General features: G+C 43.1%; 1 protein-coding gene and 1 long non-coding RNA gene across 2 annotated transcripts in view; both read right to left on the minus strand.

Annotated features, from left to right (window-relative positions):
- Nucleotides 1-24090, minus strand: part of LOC131743415 (uncharacterized) — a 51367-nt gene extending 27277 nt beyond the window's left edge. The window contains exons 1-2 of the long non-coding RNA XR_010837264.1: nt 23700-24090; nt 17448-17625 (exon numbers count right to left, since the gene is read on the minus strand). This is a non-coding gene — a long non-coding RNA (uncharacterized lncRNA). The remainder of the gene's footprint in view (nt 1-17447; nt 17626-23699) is intronic.
- RNF6 (ring finger protein 6) overlaps nt 1-25594 on the minus strand; it is a 102219-nt gene that overhangs the window by 43905 nt on the left and 32720 nt on the right. The gene's annotated exons all lie outside the window — the stretch shown is intronic.

Genomic DNA, 25594 nt, shown 5'->3' on the forward strand with positions numbered 1-25594 from the left:
ACAGCAGTCTTTGGGTCATTTTTAAGACCCTGGGGGAAAGAGCCCTGTCTCCTTTTGTTGGATTTTCATGAGCTCCCTCTGTAGGCGTAAAGCGTTCTGGTGGGACTCTGACGTCAAGCTACTCTGGTGAAGAACATCAGGGTGCCGTCTGTCAGAAGGTTAATCAGCTCATTCCCCACGGTCAGTTTTACCCAAGGTTCCTGTGGGTGCCTCAAGCCCAAGGAGCCCCTGAGCCTCTTCCATATTCCTCTGTACCTTATGGGAGGCCCTTGTCTTTCATTGTTCTTCTTGCTTTAGCCGAGGGCAATCTGTTTTCCAGGGTTTCTCCTCCTCACAGTAAGCACACTGTCCCCCCCCCCCAGTGCGGGCTCACCTCTCCTCAAGTCACTCGCCGTCCGGGAATCCAATGACACTGCCAGAACAGTGGCGTTTCATTTGGCATCTTCTTTCTTCTGTTCTTGTTCCCTGTTGAATACTTTAAAAGCAACATCTACCAACTGGGAAGGATTTGTTCCAAATGCGCCATTCTAATTTTTGCAACTTTCTCCGGATATCTGAGGTGCTTTGCCCCAAAACGTCAGATTTACCTTTCTAATATTTTCAGGGGCTTCAGGATCTGCATTAGTATGACGTCTGGAGGTCTGATAAATCCTTTCCAAAAATTAAGAGGTCTTCATTTGTTTTGCTGTTATTTCTTGAGTATTGTTCAAACTCTTTTGCTTTGGTTTCCCTTTTCAAAGCCCCGCCAAGACACCCTAATGAGTAGTGCTCTCATAAGGGCCTTCTTCCCTCACTGGGGTCCCCACTGGGTTCAGCTGTGGGCCAGGTGGGCTTCAGGGGTAGGGGATGCGCCCTGTAAGAGGGTTGCCATCTTTCCAACGGATCAAGTCTGAGAAACCCAGCCGGCCGTTCATTTGCATTTAGGCCCCCTACGAGATAATGGCAGAAGGGAAGTGGTCCCTTCCCGGAAGTGGCTCCTGGCCCAAACTGGGTGCCCTGTCGGGTCTTAGATGGCGATACCAGACCAAGTCCATGTGCCCCAGAAACTAACACAGGATATTCTAATTGATCCCTATAAGGAGGGGAAGTTCTAAGGCCCAGTGGCAGGAACAGGGCTGGCTAGGAACAGAAAGTGGTGGCAATTATTGGCACAATCGCCAGAGAAGCGGGGACGGCGGGCTCAGCCAGAGGAGTAAAGGTTTGAAGCAGCACATCCTCACCCTCACTCCCTGCCTTTTCTTATTTTCCCTGATAATACAGTTAGTCCCCTACGTACAAGCCTTCACGTTGCCAGCTTTCAAAGATGTGAACGTGCGTTCACAAGTCCAATCACGTAACTTGGTTCACGTGTCTGGCGTACGTCGTCACGCGCGTGCATCCTCTACAAGTGGCTGTGCTTTTGTGTCCTTTACTGTACAGTACTGTATAGAGTACAGTAGTACAGTGTCTTTATTTCAAGCCTGGGATGTGAGTGAGGGAGACTGCAGCCTGCCCTCCGTCTCCTGTTGCTGACGATCCTTCAGCTCTACCATCTCCCACCTCCCTCCCTCCTCCACGGAGTAACTCTTCTTGCCTCTTCACTCGATGCCGGCCCATGTAAGCCAGCTGTTGTACTGGACTACTGTACTTTTCAAGGTACTGCACTGTAAGATTAAAAATGTTTTATTTTTGTGTTTGTTTTTTATGCATTATTTGTGTGAAAAGTATTATAAGCCTATTACAGTACAGTACTATATTAGCCAGTTGTGTTTGTTGGGTACCGAGGCTAACTTCGGACTTACGAACAAATTGGATTTAGGAACACGCTCTCGAAACAGAACTCGTTCGTGTACAGGAGACTTACTGTAGTACAAATGCTTACACGTGAAGGATTTCATCATTCTTCCCTGCTTTTTCACAAAACAGCTATAGTCATTCAAAAGCCACTGTAAAACCATAGATAGCAGTTGATCATCTAACCATTAAAAGGATGCCTTTTTGCTTTTCCATCAGACAACTGGGATCGCAATGCAATTGAACAAAAACTTGACTGTTTCTGTGACAAACAATTTAAGATAATTACTGAAATTATGACTGATATAATTTACCAGGATACACCAGAATGTTAAGAGTTCCATATAATTTCTAGAATACGTACATTAATGTTTACCTATGTGATACAATTTTAAAAGTTTTATCACTCATTTGACAGTGCCTCCCACGCAATTCAATACACCAGTAAAAGCCTCATTAGTTTAATATTCCTCCTTCTGACATGGAGACGAAGCAAGCAACAGAACCAGACTCAGATACGGCAGAGATTTTTGAAATTATCAGACTACGAATTTTAAATAACTATGATTATATGCTAAGGGCTCTAATGGAAAAAGTGGACAGTATGCAGGAGCAGACGGGTAATGTAAGCAGAGATGTGTACACTCTAAGAAAGAACCCAAAGGAAATGGTAAAATGAAAAACACATTAATAAAAGTGAATAATGCTTCTCAGTGGCCGGCCCATCAGTAGGCTGGACATAGCCAAGGAAAGAATCAGTTAGTTAGCTTGAAGATATGTCAAAAGAAACTTCACAAACTAAAAAGCAAAAAGAAAAGGGAATTTTAATAGAACAGAATATTCAACAACTGTCAGACAATTTCAAAAGGTGTAGCAGGGAGCTCCCTGGTGGTCCAGTGCACAAGGTCCCAAGATAACCCCTTCTAAACCCCCTGGAGAGATGCAGTGTGTGGTCCTGTGGCCACAACACTGTTACAATAAGGTATCATCTTCCTCTCACCCATGGGTTCATAGCTGTAATCAGACCCCTTATCCAAAATGCGCCTCAGAGGACTTTCTTTAGGGATAGCGGAAACATTCCCCCTTTTTCAAGACAAACAAAACACAAACAAGCGCTAGCGTCCAAAGAAACCAACGAACCAGTTCACAAATCGGGTACATATCCAACAACTCTTTCCTCTCACAGGGTACACCAGTCCAATACAAAACAAATTGGCTTATTCCGGAAGAGAAGCCCCAAACAGAGAGGAAGTGAAGCTCCTGGCTGTACACACCAGAGTGACTTACCCTACTGCACCGAGCCCGTCGGCTCCCAAAGGTTGATTCCTTTGCCCCAACTGCCAAGCGCTGGGGCAGCCGACGCTGCTTCAGGGAATTTGTACGGCAGATCCTCAGGACGAGGGGTCCTGGAAGCTGCTAGGGCCGTACCTGAAAATTCCCCAACTGGGGCCGGCTGGCCACGAGCAGCAAGGGGCACAGGCTCGCCAAAATTTCTTAGCAAGTCAAAGCTCGTTACAGCTCGCCGTACGACAGGCCAATAATCGAGAGAGGAGTTGGGGTGAGGAATAACGACTTTACTCAGAAAGCCAGCAGACAGAGAAGATGGCGAGCTCTGACTTAGAATTCAGGCTCCTTTGGTACTAAAGGGCGAGGAAGTAAAGTCAAACACTTCCGGGTTCCCATCAGCCTCTGGAGCGGATGTGTTAATTTCTTCCTCCCTGCAGGCATTCACAGGTGAGCCTGGTCAGGATGTTTGTGAGCCAAACAAAGGTATTTTAGCTTAATGCTCATTACCTGGGAAGCAGGGTTCCGAGAAATGGACCATTATGTATAGTTTAAGCTTATAGGCAACATCCCTTTAGTGATTAACTTGTAATACAGTACAGAAGGTTCTTCCCTATTACAAATTCAAAGAATCACACTTTATCTCTGGAGCCAGCAACTGGTAGAAGCACTAAAATGGTAACTGAATAATTCGACTTGCCAGAGACTGAGCCATGGATTACCTCGGGAGATAAAATCGCCTGGGGACATAGTCTTAGAGGGAGACCCACACGTCTGTGAGTTTTCTTTAAGTAGCACCACCAGGTTCTCAGGGTGAAGATCAGAGAAAAGGCCCCTCCCGTTTCCAGCAAGGGAAGGGGAACAGGATCATAATGAAATATGCCCAGCTGCATTTTGTTCTTCTTAACAAGGCCTGCAATCAAGGAAAAGTACTTTGTCGCAGCCAAACCAACCTGGAAGAAGGAAAATACCTAACTCCAGCCCATTCTAGCCTTATTTTCTTACTTACTTTCTTACTTAAGGGGAAGGGAAACAAAAAAACAAAAACAAAACAGAAAAGCACTAGTGAAAGGCAAGACCAGGGACACAGGCATATAACAGATTGAAATCTAATCATAGGATTATAGATCACACCCCTTTCCCACACCTTACCACTATATTAACAGGGTTCCTACGTAATAACAGGAATTACAGCTGAAAGAATTGCAAGGCTAAGGCCCTATTTAAGAAGGGGTCTCTAGAGAAACCAGAGGAGATAAAATTAGGACACTGGGGGAAATTTTAGCCTCTGACACCTACAGTTACAGCAAACAATAAGCACAGCATAATGATTAGGCAGATAAACATAAAACCTCACATTAAAGGACTCATTTTACCAGGCACATCATACCTGACTTTCAACAAATATGGTAGATATTAATCCAACTATCAATAATCACTTTATATATAAATGATCTAAATATACCCATTAAAAGCCAAAGGCCGTGAGAATTATTAAAATAAAAACAAGATCACAATATGCGTTGTCTATAAGAAACACACTTTAACTGTAAAGATACAGATTAACAGGATAGAAAAAGACATTCCACGCTAACACTAATCAAAAGAAAACTTGAATAGTTACATTAATTCCAGATCAAGCAGGCTTCAGAGTATGGAAAATTTTCAGAGATAAAGAGGGGCATTATATAATGATAAAGATGTCAGGGCTTCCCTGGTGGCGCAGTGGTTGAGAATCCGCCTGCCGATGCAGGGGACACGGGTTCTTGCCCCGGTCCGGGAAGATCCCACATGCCGCGGAGCGGCTGGGCCCGTGAGCCATGGCCGCTGAGCCTGTGCGTCCGGAGCCTGTGCTCCGCAATGGGAGAGGCCACAACAGTGAGAGGCCCGCGTATCGCCAAAAAAAAAGATGTCAACCTCTAGGACAACGTAACAATCCTTAATGTGTATGCTCCTGAAAGCAGAACATCAAAATACATGAGACAAAAACTGAGAGAACTGCAAGGAGAAATAGACAAATCTACCATTATAGTTGGAAAGTTCAGCACCCTTCTACTAGTAATTCGAAGTTCCAACAGGCAGAAAATCAGTAAGGATATAGTAGAACTGAACAGCACCATCAATCAACTGAGTCTAATTGACATTTTCAGAATACTGCATCCAACAACAACAGAATACACATCACCTCAAGGTCCCATGGAACACTCACCAAGATAGAAAACATCCTGGGTGGGCTTCCCTGGTGGCACAGTAGTTGAGAATCTGCCTGCCAATGCAGGGGACACAGGTTCGAGCCCTGGTCTGGGAAGATCCCACATGCTGCAGAGCAGCTGGGCCCGTGAGCCACAACTACTGAGCCTGTGTGTCTGGAGCCTGTGCTCCACAACAAGAGAGGCCGCGGTAGTGAGAGGCCCGCGCACCACGATGAAGAGTGGCCCCTGCTCGCCACAACTAGAGAAAGCCATTGCACAGAAATGAAGACCCAACACAGCCATAAATAAAGAAATAAATTTTTTTAAAAAACCATCCTGGGCCATAAAACACACCTTTAAAAATATAAAAGGAAGAATTAGAACAATATTCTCAAACTCTTCAAAAGAGGATGGAATGCTTCCAAACTCATTGCATGAGGCCAGCATTACCCTGATACCAAAGTGAGACAAAGACACTACAAGAAAAAAAAATTACAGACCAATACCCTTTATGAACACTGATGCAAAAATCCTCAACAAAATATTAGCAAACAGAATTCAACAGCAAAATAATAGGATTATATCCCATGACCAAGTGGAATTTATCCCTGGGTGCAGGGATGGTTCAACATACAAAAATCAATATATGTAACATACCATATTAACAGAATGAAGCACAAAAATAACACAATCACCTCAGGTGATGGATAAAAAAATGACAAAATTCTAAAATGCTCAACATTGCATCATAAAGTGCTCAACAAACTAGGAATAGAAGAAGCTACTCAACATAATAAAAGCCATGTATGAAAAGCCTGTAGCTAACACCATACTCAATGGTGAATGACTGAAAGTTTTCCTCTAAGATCAAGACAACGATGTCCATTTTCACCACTTCTATTTTATATAGTACTGGAAGAAAAACAAATAAAAAGCATCCAAATTGGAAAGGAAGAAATAAAAGTATCTCTGTTCATGATGAAGTGGACATATATGTAGAAAATCCTAAATATTCCATGCAGACACACACACACACAAACCTGTTAGAACGAATAGACTAATTCATCACAGTGGCAGGATATAAAATCAACACAAAAAATTATCTGTGTTTCTATACACTTACAATGAACATCTGAAAAAAAATTAAGACAAGAGGGCTTCCCTGGTGGCACAGTGGTTGAGAGTCCGCCTGCCGATGCGGGAGACACGGGTTCGTGCCCCGGTCTGGGAGGATCCCACGTGCCGCGGAGCGGCTGGGCCCGTGAGCCGTGGCCACTGAGCCTGCGCGTCCGGAGCCTGTGCTCCGCAACAGGAGAGGCCACAGAAGTGAGAGGCCCGCGTACCGCAAAAAATAAATAAATAAATAAAAATAAAAATGTATAGAGAAAATCCTGGAAGCGAATGTGACAAAATGACAAAGGATGTTCATTCTGTGTGGTGAAAATAAGAGGGTTTGTTGAATTTTGTGCACACACTGCCACACATCACATAGCGCTGGCAGCCACCTAACAATGACAGGCCAAAGTACTAGAATATTTTTAAGCAATAGGTAAATCACGTTTGAATCTCTCATCTCGATTTATTATTTCTCTGGCCGTTCAGGATACAGGACCCTGATTTCATCCTCTCAGCACCTGCCCCATGATATCTGGAGGGCAAGAACCTGGGGTGAAAGAGGAGCAGGGCAGACTGCCCGAGCAGTGGGTTACCGAGTTCAGTGACTGCAACTGTTGTAGGGCAGCTGCCAGGCTTAGGGGGAAGGGTACTGGGGCAAAGTGAGAGAGTGGCATGGACATGTATACACTACCGCATGTAAGATAGCTAGCTAGTGGGAAGCAGCCGCATAGCACAGGGAGATCAGCTCGGTGCTTTGTGACCCCCTAGAGGGGTGGGATAGGGAGGGAGGGAGGGAGGGGATATGGGGATGTATGTATAGCTGATTCACTGTGTTATACAGCAGAAACTAACACAACACTGTAAAGCAATTATACTCCAATAAAGATGTTAAAAAAAAAGGGGGGGGGGACGGCAAGCTGAAGGAAAGGGCTTCAGCGTTATTCACCAGTCTCAGGCTGGGAAGACCACTTACGACCAGAAAACGGTCTTTAGGGCAGGGTCCTGAATGTCGTCGCTCAGCACCAACAGCTCTAATCCCAGACTGCGGCCACTGGCCTTCGCCTGGAATGAGATGAAAACTTCCCAGCTGACCTCTGAGAGTTCTGACGGTTGGGGGCTCAGCACCTCCCCTCCACATGGGGCTGCCAAGCTTCCCCTCCTTACACACTCACAGACTGTGCTTTCCTCGCCCCTTGAAATGCCTCCATCCTTTCAACTCCCCTAGGAGGAAAAAAGAGACCTTCTACACTTAGAAGCTAATTCACCTTTCTCTTAGTGGTGAAAAAATAAGTACATGATGTACCTTACTAATGAGGGAACACATCAGGATAAGACAACACTTCACTTAACATGAACTTAAAGTAAATTTGATATTTGATGATTTTTGCCAGTACTGGTGTAGCTTAAGTCAACTGTAGGATCTCAGGAATGCTTCAAACTCAAAAACCCCAAGGAGCTTTTGTTTATGTGGCTTCTATCTATAAACATTTACCAGGTTAGAAACTACACAGGTACCACAATTCCTGAGAGCAAGCCAGAATTACTTACTGAAACTAAGGATGCATATAACCCAAATCTCAGCCATTCTACTCTAGGACATATTTACCAAGAAACCACAGGGCAGGTTCACAAGAAGACATGCTTTTGTAGAAGTGGGAGCAGCTGGGAACAACCCAAGTATCCAGGAGGAGAGGAAGACATAAGCTATGGCCTGTGAATGCAATAAAATCATACGTACCAGTCAGAAGCATGTTATACAAAGTAACATGAATAGGTCTTGAAAAAAAAACAGTATTTTATGAAAGTTAGAAGCGGAATGAGATTTATACCACAATATCATTTATATAAAATTTTAAAACTTACACAGTATAAATATTATTATATAGTTTTTCAAGGAAATATATTCAAAATATAGAAGACGGCTTGGAGGACAAACCTTAAATACACTAGGGAATGAGAAGCATGGAACTGCAGGCAGGAGATGAAGAAAAAGGATTAAGGGCACATGAAAGAGAACTTAGGTGCAGCCCTTCTGGACCAATGATGTTGTGTCATTAATAAAGAGTCTGATCAATGACTAACTCAATTCTCAGCACCTGAGATCCTTAAAAAACAGAACACTCATTTCACATGAGCAGAAAAACTGTTAAGACTTGCTGAGGAGACGGCTTAAAGATGGCGGAAGAGTAAGACGCGGAGATCTCCTTCCTCCTCACAGAGACATCAGAAATACATCTACACGTGGAGCTTCTCCTGTAGAGCACCCACCGAATGCTGGCAGAGGACCTCGGACCTCCAAAAAGGCAAGAAACTCCCCACATATCTGGGTAGGGCAAAAGAAAAAAGAATAAACAGGGACAAAAGAATAGGGACGGGACCTACGCCAGTGGGAGGGAGCCGAGAAGGAGGAAAGACTCCCACACACTAGAGGCCCCTTCGCGGGCGGAGACTGCGGGCGCCGGAGGGGGAAGCCCCGGAGCCGCGGAGGACAGCTCAGCCACAGGGGTGCGGAGGGCAAAGCGGAGAGATTCCCGCAGAGGATCGGTGCCGACCGGCGCTCACCAGCCCGAGAGGCTTGTCTGCTCGCCTGCCGGGGCGGGCGGGGCCGGGAGCTGAGGCTCGGATCCCGGGGAAAGGGCTGGAGTTGGCAGAGTGAAGACAGCTTGAAGGGGGCTAGTGCGCCACGGCTGGCCGGGAGGGAGTTCGGGAGAAGTCTGGAGCTGCCGAAGAGGCAAGAGACCTTTTCCTCCCTCTTTGCTGCCTGGGCGTGAGGAGAGGGGATTAAGTGCGCCGCTTAAAGGAGCCCTAGAACCGGGCGCGGAGCTGCCGAAGAGACAAGAGACTTTTTCTTGCCTCTTTGCTTCCTCGGGTGTGAGGTGAGGGGATTAAGAGCACCGCGTAGAGGAGCTCCAGAAACGGGCGCGAGCCGCGGCTGTCGGCACGGACAGTAGAGACGGGTGTCGGACGCTAAGGTTGCCGCTGCCACCACCAAGAGGCCTGTGTGTGAGCACAGGTCACTCTCCACACCGGCCCTCCCGGGAGCCCGTGCAGTCCGCCACTGCCGGGGTCCCGGGATCCAGGGACAGCTTCCCCGGGAGAACGCACGGCGCGCCTTGGGCCTGTGCAGCGTCACGTCGGCCTCTGACGTCGCGGACTCGCCCCGCCCCCGTGCCACTCCCTCCCCCCAGCCTGAGTGAGCTGGAGCCCCCGAATCAACTGCTCCTTTAACATCGTCCTGTCTGAGCGAAGGGCAGTCGCCCTCGGACAACCTACACGCAGAGGCGGGACCAAATCCAAAGCTGAACCCCAGGAGCTGTGCGAACAGAGAGGAGAGGGGGAGATCTCTCCCAACAGCCTCAGAAGCGGCGGATTAAAGCTCCACAATCAACTTGAAGTGCCCTGCATCTGTTGAAAACCTGAATAGACAACGAATCATCCCAAGTTGAGGAGGTGGACTTTGGGAGCAAGATATACTATTATTTCCCCCTTTTTTTTCTTTTTGTGGGTGTGTATGTGTGTGCTGCTGTGTGAGATTTTGTCTGTATAGCTTTGCTTGCACCATTTGTCCTAGGGTTAGACCGACCCATTTTTCTGGTTTTTGTTTGTTTGTTTGTTTGTTTGGGTTTTTTTTTGTTTTTTTGTTTTTGTTGTTTGTTTTTTAAAAGGAAATTTTTCTTCTTAATAATTATTTTTTATTTTAATAACTATACTTTATACTACTCTGTCTTCTCCCTTTCTTTCTTCCTTTCTTCCATCCTTCCCTCCTTTCTTCCTTCCTTCCCCCTTCTTTCCTCCCTTCCTCTCTTCCTTCCTCCCTTTCTTCCTCTGCACCTTCCGTCCTTGCTTTCTTGCTTCCTTCCTTCATTTCTTCCTTCCTTTCTTCCTTCCTTCCCTCCCTCCCTCCTTCCTTCCTTTTCTTTCCTCTCTATTTATTCTACCTTTTATTTTGAGCCGTGTGGATTAAAGGTTCTTGGCGCCCCAGCCAGGCACCAGGGCGGTGTCCTTGAGGTGGGAGAACCAACCTCAAGACACTAGTCCACAAGAGACCTCCGAGCTCCACGTAATATCAGACGGCGAAAATCTCCCAGAGACCTCCATCTCAACACCAAGACCCAGCTTCACTCAAGGACCAGCAAAGAACAGTGCTGGACACCCTATCCCCAACAAAGAGCAAGACAGGTCTACAGCCCCATCCATTAGCAGAGAGACTGCCTAAAATCATAATAAGGTTACCAACATCCCCAAACACACCACCAGACAAGGACCTGCCCACCAGAAGGACAACATCCAGCCTCATCCACCAGAACAGAGGCACTAGTCCCCCCAACCAGGGAATCTACTCAACCCACTGAACCAACCTTAGCCACTGGGGACAGCCACCAAAAACAACAGGAACTACGAACCTGCAGCGTGCAAAAAGGAGACCTCAAACACAGTAAGATAAGCGAAATGAGAAGACAGAAAAACACACAACAGATGAAGGAGCAAGATAAAAACACACCAGACCTAACAGATGAAGAGGTAATAGCCAATCTACCTGAAAGAGAATTTAGAATAATGATGGTGAAGATGATGCAAAATCTTGGAAATAGAATAGACAATTTGCAAGAAACAGTTAACAGGGACCTAGAAGAAATAAAGAGGAAGCAAGCAACGATGAGCAACACAATAAATGAAATTAAAAATACTCTAGATGGGATCAATAGCAGAATAACTGAGGCAGAAGGACGGATAAGTGACCTGGAAGATAAAATAGTGGAAATAACTACTGCAGAGCAGAAGAAAGAAAAAAGAATGAAAAGAACTGAGGACAGTCTCAGAGACCTCTGGGACAACATTAAACGCACCAACATTCGAATTATAGGGGTCCCAGAAGAAGAAGAGAAAAAGAAAGGGACTGAGAAAATATTTGAAGAGATTATAGTTGAAAACTTCCCTAATATAGGAAAGGAAATAGTCAATCAAGTCCAGGAAGCACAGAGAGTTCCATACAGGATAAACCCAAAGAGAAACACGCCACGACACATAATAATCAAACTGTCAAAAATTAAATACAAAGAAAACATATTAAAAGCAGCAAGGGAAAAACAACAAATAACACACAAGGGAATCCCCATAAGATTAACATCTGATCTTTCAGCAGAAACTCTACAAGCCAGAAGGGAGTGGCAGGACATATTTAAAGTGATGAAGGACAAAAACCTACAACCAAGATTACTCTACCCAGCAAGGATCTCATTCAGATTTGATGGAGAAATTAAAACCTTTACAGACAAGCAAAAACTGAGAGAGTTCAGCACCACCAAACCAGCTCTACAACAAATCCTAAAGGAACTTCTCTAGGCAAGAAACACAAGAGAAGGAAAAGACCTACAAGAACAACCCGAAACAAGTAAATGGTAATAGGAACATACATATCGATAATTACCTTAAATGTAAATGGATTAAATGCTCCCACCAAAAGACACAGACTGGCTGAATGGATACAAAAACAAGACCCATATATATGCTGTCTACAAGAGACCCACTTCAGACCTAGGGACACATACAGACTGAAAGTAAGGGGATGGAAAAAGATATTCCATGCAAATGGAAATCAGAAGAAAGCTGGAGTAGCAATTCTCATATCAGACAAAATAGACTTTAAAATAAAGACTATTACAAGAGACAAAGAAGGACACTACATAATGATCAAGGGATCGATCCATGAAGAAGATATAACAATTGTAAATATTTATGCACCCAACATAGGAGCACCTCAATACATAAGGCAAATACTAACAGCCTTAAAAGGGGAAATCGACAGCAACACAATTATAATGGGGGACTTTAACACCCCACTTTCACCAATGGACAGATCATCCAAAATGAAAATAAATAAGGAAACACAAGCTTTAAATGATACATTACACAAGATGGACTTAATTGATATTTATAGGACATTCCACCCAAAAACAACAGAATACACATTTTTCTCAAGTGCTCATGGAACATTCTCCAGGATTGATCATATATTGGGTCACAAATCTAGCCTTGGCAAATTTAAGAAAATTGAAATCGTATCAAGTATCTTTTCCGACCACAACGCTATGAGACTAAATATCAATTATAGGAAAAGATCTGTAAAAAATACAAACACATGGAGGCTAAACAATACACTACTTAATAACGAAGTGATCACTGAAGAAATCAAAGAGGAAATCAAAAAATACTTAGAAACAAATGACAATGGAGACACAACGACTCAAAACCTATGGGATACAGCAAAAGCAGTTCTAAGAGGCAAGTTTATAGCAATACAATCATACCTTAAGAAACAGGAAACATCTCGAATAAACAACCTAACTTTGCACTTAAAGCAATTAGAGAAAGAAGAACAAAAAACCCCCAAATTTAGCAGAAGGAAAGAAATCATAAAGATCAGATCAGAAATAAATGAAAAAGAAGTGAAGGAAGCAATAGCAAAGATCAATAAAACTAAAAGCTGGTTCTTTGAGAAGATAAATAAAATTGATAAACCATTAGCCAGACTCATCAAGAATAAAAGGGAGAAGACTCAAATCAATAGAATTAGAAATGAAAAAGGAGATATAACAACTGACACTGCAGAAATACAAAAGATTATTAGAGATTACTACAAGCAACTGTATGCCAATAAAATGGACAACCTGGAAGAAATGGACAAATTCTTAGAAATGCACAACCTGCCGAGACTGAACCAGGAAGAAATAGAAAATATAAACAGACCAATCACAAGCACTGAAATTGAAACTGTGATTAAAAATCTTCCAGCAAACAAAAGTCCTGGACCAGATGGCTTCACAGGCGAATTCTATCAAACATTTAGAGAAGAGCTAACACCTATCCTTCTCAAACTCTTCCAACAGATAGCAGAGGGAGGAACACTCCCAAACTCATTCTATGAGGCCAACATCACCCTGATACCAAAACCAGACAAAGACGTCACAAAGAAAGAAAACTACAGGCCAATATCACTGATGAACATAGATGCAAAAATCCTCAACAAAATATTAGCAAACAGAATCCAACAGCACATTAAAAGGATCATACACCATGATCAAGTGGGGTTTATCCCAGGAATGCAAGGATTCTTCAATATACGCAAATCAATCAATGTGATACACCATATCAACAAACTGAAGGAGAAAAACCATATGATCATCTCAATAGATGCAGAGAAAGCTTTTGACAAAATTCAACACTCATTTATGATAAAAGCCTTGCAGAAAGTGGGCATAGAGGGAACTTTCCTCAACATAATAAAGGCCATATATGACAAACCCACAGCTAGCATCGTTCTCAATGGTGAAAAACTGCAACCATTTCCACTAAGATCAGGAACAAGACAAGGTTGCCCACTCTCACCACTCTTATTCAACATAGTTTTGGAAGTTCTAGCCACAGCAATCAGAGAAGAAAAAGAAATAAAAGGAATCCAAATAGGAAAAGAAGAAGTAAAGCTGTCACTGTTTGCAGATGACATGATACTATACATAGAGAATCCTAAGGATGCTACCAGAAAACTACTAGAGCTAATCAATGAATTTGGTAAAGTTGCAGGATACAAAATTAATGCACAGAAATCTCTGGCATTCTTATACACTAATGATGAAAAATCTGAGAGTGAAATTAAGAAAACGCTCCCATTTACCATTGCAACAAAAAGAATAAAATATCTAGGAATAAACCTACCTAAGGAGACAAAAGACTTGTATGCAGAAAACTATAAGACACTGATGAAAGAAATTAAAGATGATACAAATAGGTGGAGAAATATACCATGTTCTTGGATTGGAAGAATCAACATTGTGAAAATGACTATACTACCCAAAGCAATCTACCGATTCAATGCAATCCCTATCAAATTACCACTGGCATTTTTTACAGAACTAGAACAAAAAATTTCACAATTTGTATGGAAACACAAAAGACCCCGAATAGCCAAAGCAATCTTGAGAACGAGAAATGGAGCTGGAGGAATTAGGCTCCCTGACTTCAGACTCTACTACAAGGCTACAGTAATCAAGACAATATGGTACTGGCACAAAAACAGAAATATAGATCAATGGAACAGGATAGAGAGCCCAGAGATAAACCCACACACATATGGTCACCTTATCTTTGATAAAGGAGGGAAGGATATACAGTGGAGAAAAGACAGCCTCTTCAATAAGTGGTGCTGGGAAAACTGGACAGCTACATGTAAAAGTATGAAATTAGAACAATCCCTAACACCACACACAAAAATAAACTCAAAATGGGTTAAAGACCTAAATGTAAGGCCAGACACTATCAAACTCTTAGAGGAAAACATAGGCAGAACACTATACGACATAAATCACAGCAAGATCCTTTTTGACCCATCTCCTAGAGAAATGGAAATAAAAACACAAATAAACAAATGGGACCTAATGAAACTTAAAAGCTTTTGCACAGCAAAGGATACCGTAAACAAGACCAAAAGACAACCCTCAGAATGGGAGAAAATATTTGCAAATGAAGCAACTGACAAAGGATTAATTTCCAAAATTTATAAGCAACTCATGCAGCTCAATAACAAAAAAACAAACAACCCAATCCAAAAATGGGCAGAAGAACTAAATAGATATTTCTCCAAAGAAGATATACAGATTGCTAACAAACACATGAAAGAATGCTCAACCTCATTAATCATTAGAGAAATGCAAATCAAAACTACAATGAGATATCATCTCACACCGGTCAGATTGGCCATCATCAAAAACTCTAGAAACAATAAATGCTGGAGAGGGTGTGGAGAAAAGGGAACCCTCTTGCACTGCTGGTGGGAATGTAAATTGATACAGCCGCTATGGAGAACAGTATGGAGGTTCCTTAAAAAACTACAAATAGAACTACCATACGACCCAGCAATCCCACTACTGGGAATATACCCTGAGAAAACTATAATTCAGAAAGACTCATGTACCAAAATGTTCATTGCAGCTCTATTTACAATAGCCAGGACATGGAAGCAACCTAAGTGTCCATCAACAGATGAATGGATAAAGAAGATGTGGCACATATATACAATGGAATATTACTCAGCCATAAAAAGAAATGAAACTGAGTTATTTATAATGAGGTGGATGGACCTGGAGTCTGTCATACAGAGTGAAGTAAGTCAGAAGGAGAAAAACAAATACCGTATGCTAACACATATATATGGACTCTAAGGGAAAAAAATGTCATGAAGAGGTTAGTGGTAGGACGGGAATAAAACACAGACTTACTCGAGCATGGACTTGAGGATATGGGGAGGGGGAGGGGTGGGCTGTGACGAAGTGGGGGAGTGGCAGGGACATATATACACTATCAAATGTAAATTAGATAGCTGGTGGGAAGCTGCTGCATAGCACAGGGAGATCACCTCTGTGCTTTGTGACCACCTGGGGGGGTGGGATAGGGAGGGTGGGAGAGAGGGTGATGCAAGAGGGAGGAGATGTGGGAGCATGTGTGTATGTATAACTGATTTAGTTTGTTGTAAAGGGAAAACTAACACACTATTGTAAAACAATTATACTCCAATAAAGATGTTAAAAAAAAATAAAATAAAATAAAAATAAAAACCTCAAAAAAAAAAAAAAAAAAAAAAAAAAAAAAGACTTGCTGAGATTACTTAAACAGTTCTTTAAATGTGAAAACTATTAATGGGACATAATATAGTAAGTGCCCCACAGGATTCGTGAGTATGCTGACCAATTCATTTTCCCAAATAAAATAAGATCTAAAAAAACTGTATAATATGAAAGGACACTTCAAAGCAATGCTGAAAAAACAAAATTTCTTGTATTGGACTAATATCCCACTGTGTTTTTCTAAGTTAGCTTGTATTCAGCAAAATAATTTTAATTTACATTTTGGGCAAAGTTAAAAGTACAAGTAAATGAATTTTCAATTTTAATTAAGTATGTGTGAATCTGAAATTTTTTACAGGATGTAACAAGCTTAAGAGTACATGGAAAAATTTACGAAACATATAACTGCCATATCATCTTACTTTTGATTCTTCTTTATATTATAGATATGACATTATATATATATTTATATTATATACTAGGTAACGTCCTCTGCTCTGTGTAATTACCCTATTTCCTAAGGAAGGACTGGAGAGGGAGAAACCAGAGCAGATCACAAGGGTACCTGTAAGTTCTCATTCAATCAACGCATATTTCTTGAGCACCTATAACACATGAGCTGCTGTCTTAGACTCTATCACAGAGTGGTAAGCATGACAGCTTCAGTGGAGCTTCCTGTCTGAGGTGGAAGGAAAGCTTCACAGGCCACCTCCAGGAGCCTCTTAGTTGAGCAGCCCCATGTGACTGACCAGCAGACGGTCTGGGGTCTGGACTCTGCCAGCCTTTCGTTCTTTTCCATGCTGGTGCCCAATATCAGTCACATGGCTAAACAGTGCCCCTGAGCACAGGTAACCAGGGACGTGAAAGCATAGGACCTGAGTGCTATGGTCCCCCAAGCCATCATTGTTCTAGAGCGCTGCCCATAAAACGACCCAAAATCTTGAAATAAATACATCAGAAAGCAACCACCCTACATTTCACTAAGGAAATATGTAGTAAAAATTCATAGGCATACTCATCAAGCTGTTCAGATAATAACATATTTTCTGAAGTGCAAAAAAACCCCCGACACCTTCACATTTTAACTATATGGGAGTTGATGCAAATAAGTGACCACTAGAAATAATCAAAATCAGTGATTATGTGCAAGTAATAACACTGAGGTTTTCTGATGCTTAAAAGATTATATGACTGAAATGGCTAAAGAAAGAGAATAAGCAAATCCTAAGTGCTGAGTGTCCTGAGTGTTATCAAGTCCTCTGAGCTTTGTGGGCGCCCAAGCAGTGAGGGGCTGTCTAGCCTTCTCCACCATGCTGGGCAGTGCTCACCACCTCCCAAAGTGGGAGAGGAACCTCCCTCCTCCACTCCACAAAATACAGCTGATATCTTGTAGTATAGGCTTTGCAGAGGGCTTAGGACTAACAAAGGGAAATTAGAGCACAGAGGGGAACAACTTGAAACTCACTATCAGACACAGCTGCTCAGCCGGTCCTCCATCCACAGCTTCGCCCGGGCCTGCCTGGATGTCTCTGTCCTTAGCCCCGACCTGGAGTACCACTGTTGAGAACCCTTATCTCCCAAGTGGAGGATCCTTGGGTCCTGTCCTAGATCCTCAAGTCTGGGGCCCTGGCCCTTCTCTGGACCTGCCAGAAAAAACAAAGTGAAACACACAAATAAACAAGAGTAAGTTACTAGATCAGCAGGGTCCAGCCCACCGTGAAGGTGACTGCAGTAGCCAACTGTCTGCTCTCCAGACACTGTCTGAGTTGTCTTCCCCAGATTCTGTGGAAATAAGTGAAGACCAACCAAATGAGAATAAGAAAAGGCCACTTATTCTGAGCTTGCTCTAGCAGGGGAGTTGGCCACCATCGCCTGCATTTTGGCAGAGACAGAAAGGCAGGCAGAGGAGTGGGAAAGCTTCACAGTAGAAAAAAGGGAAGGCTTCAGGCGTGCCCTGATTGAAGGCTGTTGGCATTGAGAAGCTGCCGGTGAGTTCAACAGAAATGGGGTTTCCAGTGTGGTTGGTTTCAGACAAGCAAAAGCTAAGAGAATTTGGCACCACCAAACCAGCTTTACAACAAATGCTAAAGAAACTTCTCCAGGCAGGAAACACAAGACAAGACAAAGACCCACAAAAACAAACCCAAAACAATTAAGAAAATGGTAATAGGAACATACATATCAATAATAACCTTGAATGTAAATGGATTAAATGCCCCAACCAAAAGACACAATGGATACAAATATCAATCATCTTTTCTGACCACAATGCTATGAGATTGGAAATCAATTACATGAAAAACACTCTAACAATCACAAATACATGGTGGCTAAACAGTGCACTACTAAATAACCAAGAGATCACTGAATAAATCAAAGAAAAAATTTTTAAAATACACAAATAACAACAAAAAACACAACAACCCCAAACCTATTGGATGCAGCAAAAGCAGTTCTAAGAGGGAAGTTTATAGCAATTCAATTTCAGCTCAAGAAGCAAGAAAAATCTCAACTGAACAATCTAACCCTACACCTAGATCAACTAGAGAAAGAAGAACAAAGAAAACCCAAAGTCAGTAAAAGGAAAGAAATCATAAAGATCAAAGCAGAAATAAATGAAATAGAAACAAAGAAAACAATAGCAAAGATCAATCAAACTAAAAGCTGGTTCTTTGAGAAGATAAACAAAATTGATAAACCCTTAGCCAGACTCACCAAGAAAAGAAGGGAGAGGACGCAAATCAATAAAATTAGAAATGAAAAAGGAGACATCGAAACTGACACTGCAGAAATACAAAGGATTATAAGAGACTACTACAAACACTTATATGCCAGTAAAATGGACAACCACGAAGAAATGGACAAATTCTTAGAAAGGTACAATTTTCCAAGAATGAACCAGGAAGAATTAGAAAATACAGACAGACCTATCACAAGTAATGAAATTGAAACCATAATTAAAAATCTTGCAACAAACAGAAGTCCAGGACCAGATGGCTTCACAGGTGAATTCTATCAAACATTTTGAGAAGAGCTAACACTGATCCTTCTCAAACTCTTCCAAAAAATTGCAGAGGGAGGAACACTCCCAAATTCATGCTATGAAGCTACCATCATCCTGATACCAAAACCAGAAAAAGATAGCACAAAAATAGAAAATTATTGACCAATATCACTGATGAACATACAGGCGAAAATCCTGAACAAAATACTAGCAAACAGAATCCAACAACACTGTAAAAGGATCATATACCATGACAAAGTGGGATATATCCCAGGGATGCAAGGATTCTTCAATATACACAAATCAATCAATGTGATACACTACATTAACAAATTAAGGAATAAAAACCATATGATCATCTCAATAAATGCAGAAAAAGCTTTTGACAAAATTCAACACCCATTTATGATAGAAAATGGGAATAGAGGGAACCTACCTCAACATAATAAAGGCCATATATGGCAACCCCACAGCAAGCATCATACTCAGTGGTGAAAACTGAGAGCATTTCCACTAAGATCAGGAACAAGACAAGGATGTCCACTCTTGCCACTCTTATTCAACATAATTTTGGAAGTCCTAGCCACAGCAATCAGAGAAGATAAAGAAATAAAAGGAATACAAACTGGAAGAGAAGTAAAACTGTCACTATTTGCAGATTACATGATACTGTACATAGAAAATCCTAAGGATACCACCCGAAAACTACTAGAACTAATCAATGAGTTTGGTAAGGTTGCAGGATACAAAATTAATGCACAGAAATCTCTGGCCTTCCAATACACCACCAACGAAAAATCAGAAAGAGAAATTAAGCAAACACTCCCATTCACCATCTCAAAAAAAAGAATAAAATACCTAGGAATAAACCTGCCTAAGGAGGCGAAAGACTTGTACTCAGAAAACTATAAAACACTGATGAAAGAAATCAAAGATGACATAAACAGATGGAGAAATATACCGTGTTCTTAAATTGGAAGAATCAATATTGTGAAAATGACTATACTCCCCAAATACAGATTCAATGTAATCCCTATCAAACTACCAATGGCACTGTTCACAAAATTAGAACAAAAAATTTTACAATTCGTATGGAAACACAAAAGACCTCAGATAGCCAAAGCAATCTTCAGAAAGAAAATTGGAGGATTCAGCCTCCCCGACTTCAAACTATACCACAAAGCTACAGTAATCAAGACAGTATGGTACTGTCACAAAAACAGAAATATAGATCAATGGTACAGGATAGAATGGCCAGAGATAAATCCATGCACCTATGGTCACCTAATTTATGATAAAGGAGGAAAGAGCATACAATGGAGAGAAGACAGCCTCTTCAATAAGTGGTGCTGGGAAAACTGGACAGCTACATGTAAAAGAATGAAATTAGAACACTACCTAACACCATACACAAAAATAAACTCCAGATGGAATAAAGACCTAAATGTAAGACCAGACAGTATAAAACTCTTAGAGGAAAACATAGGAAAATCACTCGTTGACATAAACCACAGCAAGATCTTTTTTGACCCATCTCCTAGAGTAATGGAAATAAACACAAAAAGAAACAAATGGGACCTAATTAAACTTCAAAGCTTTTGCACACAAAGGAAACCATAAAAAAGACAAAAAGACAACCCTCAGAATGGGAGAAGATATTTGCAAATGTAACAACAGACAAAGGATTCATCTCCAAAATATACAAACAGCTCATGGAGCTCAATATCCACAAATCAAACAATCCAATTTAAAAATGGGCAGAAGACCTCAATAGACATTTCACAAAGGAAGACATACAGATGGCCAAGAGGCACATGAAAAGATGCTCAACATCACTATTATTAGAGAAATGCAAATCAAAACTACAGTGAGGTATCACCTCACGCCGGTCAGAATGACTATTATCCAAAAATCTAGAAACAATAAATGCTGGAAAGGGTGTGGTGAAAAGGGAACCCTCCTGCACTGTTGGTGGGAATGTAAATTGATACAACCACTATGGAAAACAGTATGGAGTTTCCTTAAAAAATTAAAAATAGAACTACCATACGACCCAGCAATCCCACTACTGGGCATATACCCTGAGAAAACCAGAATTCAAAAAGAGACAGGTACCACAGTGTTCATTGCAGCACTATTTACAATAGCCAGGACGTGGAACCAACCTAAATGTCCATGGACAGATGAATGGATAAAGAAGATGTGGTACATATATACAATGGAATATTACTCAGCCATAAGGAGAAATGAAATTGAGTTATTTGTAGTGAGGTGGATGGACCTAGAGTCTGTCATACAGAGTGAAGTCAGAAAGAGAAAAACAAATACTGTACAGTAACGCATATATATGGAATCTTAAAAAAAATGGTACTGATGAACCTAGTTGCAGGGCAGGAATAAAGATGTAGACATAGGAAATGGTCTTGAGGACACAGAGTGGGAGGGGGAAGCTGGGGCAAAGTGAGAGTAGCATCAACATATATACACTACGGAATGTAAAATAGTCAGCTAGTGGGAAGCAGCAGCATAGCACAGGGAGATCAGCTCGGTGCTTTGTGATGACCTAGAGGGGTGGGATAGGGAGGGAGGGAGGGAGGCTCAAAAGGGAGGGGATATGGGGACATATGTATGCATATGGCTGATTCACTTTGTTGTACGATGGAGAAACTAACACAGTATTGTGAAACTATTATACTCCAATAAAGATCTATTAAAAATTATTTTTTTAAAAAAGAGTATGTAGTTAGAGGGATTTCCCTGGTGGTCCAGTGGCTGAGACTCCGTGCTCCCAATAAAGGGGGCCCGGGTTCGATCCCTGGTCAGGGAACTAGATGTCACATGCCGCAACTAAGAGTTCACATGCTGCAAGTAAAGACCCCCGCATGCTGCAATCAAAGATCCCGCACACTGCAAGTAAGATCCCACACACAGCAATGAAGATCGTGCAAGCTGCAACTAAGACCCAGTGCGGCCAAATAAATAAATAAATAAATATTGGGGGAAAAAAAAAAGAGTATGTACTTGGAAATAAGACATCCTGTGTCCAGATTCCAGTTCAGCCACTGATTTTGCAGATTTGGACAAGTTTTCTTAATTTTTTCTGAACATCAATTTCCTCATCTATATAATTAGGATAACTTATTGCTAGGGGTTGTTACAAGGATTAAATAAGATTATATACGTATGGCACTTAGTCCAGTTTCTGATACATATGTGTTTATTAAATAATATTTATTAGTATATCTCATTCTATTTCCACTCTCCAGAAAGTTTAACTAAGTTGCCTAAAGTAGAGGAGCCAGAATTGGCCTGCTGGGCTCCTGACTCAATTCTTGACTTCATGGGTATGTTTAGAGGTAATGGTTTACAAACCCAGTATAACATAAATAAACTCACAGTGCTAAATGTATATAACCAAGTGTTTCTTTTGTTTTGGCTTTGTCCTCCTCATAACCCCAGACAGATTGTGAAGCCTATCCAACTCTACTAGTGCGTGGTGAGCCAAGGTGAGCAATTAATTTTAACGTTAATATTCTGAGGCCAATATTGACATTTGATAGGTGGAAACTGACCTCGTGGCCTTGATATGGACATTGTCTTATTTATACTGCTATCCCTGACCACTCAAACCAAACAAAAACACCTGAACGTATGGGCTGGAGCCACACTACTCGGGGTCACCAAGTCAGTCTCTGTACCATCAACCACAAAGTCAAGCATTCCAAGAAGGGAAAATAGTATCAAAGGGACAAAACTAGTGTCAACGAATTCCTTGTTATACAGATTCAGAGATCTATTAGTTCCCTGAATTAACTATGAGTATTAGTTTCCTGCGGCTGCAGTAACAAATATCACAAGCTTGGTGGCCTAAAACAAGAGAAATGTATTCTCTCACAGTTCTGGAGGCCAAAATCCACAATCAGTTTTAGTGAACCAAAATCAAAGCTCCGGGGGGGTGGGGGGCTGTGCTCCCACTGGAGGCTCTAAGGAAGAACCTGTTCCCTGCTTCTTCCAGCTTCTGATAACTGCCAGCATTCCTTGGCTTGAGGCCGTATCTCCAGTCTGTGCCTCCATCTTCACATGGCCTCCCTTCTCTTTTTTCCTGTATCGAATCCCCTCTGCCTCTCTCCTATTTAAGGACACTTGTGATGGTATTTAGGGCACACCCAGGTAATCCAGGAGAAACGCCCCATCTCAAGATCCTTAAGTTAATCACATCTGCAAAGACTTTTCCAAATAAGGTAACATTCAAGGTTCCAGGCATTAGGCTGTGGATATCTTGGGGGAGGGCGGGGTCTGGGGCACTTTCAGCCTATCACAATGGGCTCACACTTCCTAAAGCATAACTCTGTACTCTACAAAAGGTCTTGTTTCTAATATGTAAAATAGGCCCCTCTAATGCACAAATGTGCATTCTTTACCATGATTTAACAGGAAATGTCTGACAACCCAACCATGACCCCTAAAAAGAGTCTAATATTTGCTCCCATGGTTCTTCATGCAACAATGCCAGCTGTCTGGTGAACTGCCCTCTGGCCAACCGTTTAACATCCCCCTGAAGAGTCGTCTCACATACACCCCACTGATTACCTACATTTCCTCTAGCACAGAAATCAGTGAAAGTAATACATTATAGGAATACATAGCCTTAAGAAGAAATGTTTTTGAAATGTGTAGCTTCAAAGAACAGAACAAATCTCATAACCGACTGACCTCTGGAAGTACAGCCTCTATGAGATGCCCAGTCAGCCTCCTAGGGGAGGTAATATCTGCACCCCTTCAGTTTCACCAGCAGTTACAGCTACAATTTCCTTTAGATGAGCGATGACCCAGCGGATCCTAGAAAGTTTGAGTCCTGTGAGTTTTGTAGCTGCCTTCTGTTGCCCATGTATATTGGGTTTGGATATCATTTTCACTGAAGTAATTCAGGCAACCAGACTGTGCCATAAGTCGAGGTGAAAAACACAGGAATCTCCATCCACTGCACTTTTAAGGTCCATGTAGGATTGACAGAGCATAGATTCCATCCAAAGTGATTTATCTCCTAATCTAACAGAAGTACAAATAAAATAGAAAATGAGCCTGGAGAAGGCATCTAAAAACGTGCTCCGGGGCTTCCCTGGTGGCGCAGTGGTTGAGAGTCCGCCTGCCGATGCAGGGGATACGGGTTCGTGCCCCGGTCCGGGAGGATCCCACGTGCCGCGGAGCGGCTGGGCCCGTGAGCCATGGCCGCTGAGCCTGCGCATCCGGAGCCTGTGCCCCGCAACGGGAGAGGCCGCGACAGTGAGAGGCCCGCATACCACAAAAAAAAAAAAAAAGAAAAAAAAAAAAAAAAAACGTGCTCCTTAGTCGCTGCTAACTGTTGTAACTAATAGCACAGAGCCTGGAGGCCAAATGCCTCGCTTCAAATCTCAGCCAGCACTTAGCACGGGGAACTCTATTCAATATCCTGTGATAAACCATAAGGGAAAAGAATATAAAGAAAAGAATGTACGTATATGTATAACTGAATCACTTTGCTGTACAGCCGAAATTAACACAACACTAAATCAACTGTACTTTTCTTTTTTTTTTAATCTTAAAAAAAAAAATCTCAGCAAGCAATGCAGCTCCCTGTCCTGTGACCCTGGCCAACCTTGGTCGGTGGAGTCACTCTTAACGGATTGAAGAGAAAGGGCCTCGAGAGGTTACGGTATTAAACCAGGAATGTGACACTTTTGGGTGCCAGGCGCTCGCCTAAGCACTAAGGCTAAGATTTTTTAAATAATTCTCGAACAGTCATTCAATAAATATGTGGACGAGATGATCTTTCACTCAAGTCCAACGTCGACCCTGAAGGCTGCGATGAGATGTCACGTGAACGGTGCGAGCCGTCTCCACAGGAAGCAAGGCCGTCCCCAGGGTCCCCAGCCCGGCTCCCACCACCAACGACCGCAGGGACCCGGAGTCCGAGCACCCAGCACAGCGGCCGCCAGGGCGCGGGCGGCTTTCCCACGGGAGGTGACACAGGGACACAGCCTGCCGGCCGCTCGCTCTGCCCGCGCCTTTTTCCCGTCACCGTCTTCTTCAAGCGCACCGGCCACGCGGCCGACGCTGCTCCCTCACAGCCCCGCGAGGCAGGGTCACAAAGGAGGAAACCCAGGCCGGGAACGGCCGGGCTCGGCTTTTCCTCAGAGCCCGTGCGTCCAGCACGCTCCTCCACGGGTCTGCGGCCGCTGCTCCGGCAGCCTCCCCGGGCCCCCCGGCTCCTCGGGACCGGCCGCGGGCCGCGAGCGGAAGCCCCACCGGTGTGCCCGGCGCCGCGGGTCCGCCCGGCTCTGCGTCTGCGCAGTCGGCGCGCTGGGGGCCTCGGCGGCGCGCCTCCTGCCGGCGCGTGGGGTCACCGCTTGGCTGCCGGGAGCTCCGGGGAGCGAGCCACGGAGGCCCCACGACCGGGTCGCGGCACCGTCACTCAGCACCCACCCGCTCAGCACCCACCGCGGTTCCGTCCCTTCACCCAGGGTACCCTGGGCCACGTTCCCGGGAGAGAAGAGCCGTCGCGGTGCCCGCCTGCGGCTGGAGGAGGCCCAGCTAGGGCTCCACAAGCTGTTGGTGATGATACACTGATC

The sequence above is a fragment of the Kogia breviceps genome, chromosome 16 (genome assembly GCF_026419965.1).
Source record: "Kogia breviceps isolate mKogBre1 chromosome 16, mKogBre1 haplotype 1, whole genome shotgun sequence".
In the NCBI taxonomy this organism is placed as follows: domain Eukaryota; kingdom Metazoa; phylum Chordata; class Mammalia; order Artiodactyla; family Physeteridae; genus Kogia; species Kogia breviceps.